Here is a 2,193-nt window from a genome sequence, read left to right as displayed (position 1 = left end):
CAAACACCGGATCATATATCCTGCACGGCTCCTGCTGACCGTCGATGACCGTGCGGTCATCTTCAACACACCAGCGGACGTGAACAAGTACATTGTGGAGCTGGAGCCGGTGACTGAGGAAGGCTAGACTGAGTAGCTACGTCCTAATGAGAATTCTCACTTAGGTCTGACGGGGAGGTGTCTTCTTCTTCTGCCTAAAAGGAGTTTTTTTTTTTTTTTTTCCTTCGCCCGAGCTGGTCGGGGGCCCTGCTGTGGGCCCGCCACATGTTGCTGGCTTGTTGGTGGCCCGGGGGCCTTGTGCCCTGTTCGCCAGTTGCTTGCTCCTGGAGCGAAACTACTAGAACTGGTTGGGGGGATCCTGTGTACAGTGTCTGGAGTGTGGTCTAACTGTCAAGTTGTCTTGAGATAATTCTGTTGACATGAGATTTCATACTATAAAATAAATGGAATGAATTGAATTTGATTATTGTCACGCGAAGACACCAGAGGGTTCACACAACAAATGATAATACTGGGTTGACCCCCCGGGTGTAATGAACCATTTGACCCCCCACCCCCCGTTAATGGTAACCATGACGGACTCAGAAACTAAGTGACTGGACTTATGCGTGTCATGCTATCAGGTAAGCCATCGAGAAGAGGTCCGGTTTTATGTTATGGCGGCAAAACAGAGGGTATTTATTGATGGGCTCAAGAACGGTGAGCAGGCAGAGACGGGCGGTTTTTTTTTCCTTTCCGGCCGCGGTTTCGTCCTTCGTGCATCAATTGTTTTGTAAAGAATCCTCCTGCTCCCTCTCCTTCCCTGTCATATTTACTGCACAGAGTGGAGGATATCATTAAGAGACTTACACAGTTGCAAACGGCGGAGATTCCGCTCAATCAAAAAACCGCCAGAGTAACTGAAAGAGTAAACTACTCTATACTACTTCAAACTTGTGACCAAAAAAAAAAAAAAAACAACTGGCGTCAGGTGGAAAGGAGAAGAAGATGATGGAGAAAAATCCGAGCGATGACGGCACAAGAAATATGCCCGGAGCTAGCTGAAAGGAAGAGGAAATCGGTGCTCATGTAAATCTAAATCAGCAAGCGCAACCCTAGCTGGGGGGACTTAGTCGCCTGTCTGTTCTCTGCGTGACCGCACACCGTGAGCATACAAAGAAGCCATAAACTTTGGATAATCCTTCAGTATCACTTCAACCAAAGGACATCATGCTTGCCATAAACCTCATTGTCAGCGACAAGCCTTTAAACATAAAAAAAAATTGACGGTTGTGTACTGACGGAAATAGGAATGTCCAAACAAAAGGAACACACGTCAACACAACCTGCAGGGCGTCGGGCTTATCAATGGCGGCCGACAAAGACCAGCTGGATATCTAAACGGCAGGGGCGAAATACAATATACAAACTTACTCTCCGAAAGAAACAATCCGAAAACTACTTGATAGTAAAACCAGAAACGGCAAATCTCAACTGTGACCAAGTCATGGGATAACGATTTTAGAAGGGAGTAAGTCGACGTATAACCCCTGAGCGTTGTACTGGGCATAACCCGAAGAAAGTAAAGGCAATGACGAAGCCAACCTAAAATGCTACCATTAATTAAAAAATGGATAGCGGATACTTTGAATATAGCGCTTTCCATGGTGCGCACCCCCAAAGCGCGCAAGGGAAGGCGCCACAAGCTCAAATGGCCACGCCGCCAGGACCAAAGCGCACAACCCCGCGCCACAACCGTTTTTGGAGAGGGCGCTAGTCGGAGATAACAGCGAGCCCCCTAACCAGGTTTCCACCAGGGTTAGCAAACGCGACACGTCATCCCGTGGTCAAGTGTTAAAAAACTACAGGACAGAGAAAATATTTGGAGATTCTTGCAAGTGCAGACGGATACGGAAAGGAGGTGACTTACTCAAACAAGAAAATGCAAGATTTCTTTCCTGAACCTGCCGCTTGCGGGAGGTGTATAAGCAAAAACATAGAAAGTAACGCGGTAAGGGGGGTGCGAAAGATAGTACGGCGTTAGTGGGGGGATGGGGGGCGGCTGAGGGGTAGTGGGGAGGGGGACGAGTGGGGCTGCGGTGAGGACACGGACTGGACAGACACTACGTATCATATCTCGGCTGCACGGCTACGTCCTGCTGACTGGCGTCCGGGGGCGAGGACCTACCGTGGGAGGCGGGGCGAAGGGGGGAT

The sequence above is a fragment of the Etheostoma spectabile genome, chromosome 11 (assembly GCF_008692095.1).
Source record: "Etheostoma spectabile isolate EspeVRDwgs_2016 chromosome 11, UIUC_Espe_1.0, whole genome shotgun sequence".
Taxonomy (NCBI): Eukaryota; Metazoa; Chordata; class Actinopteri; order Perciformes; family Percidae; genus Etheostoma; species Etheostoma spectabile.
The sequence above is the reverse complement of the archived record's forward strand: the minus strand, read 5'-3'. Positions refer to the sequence as shown.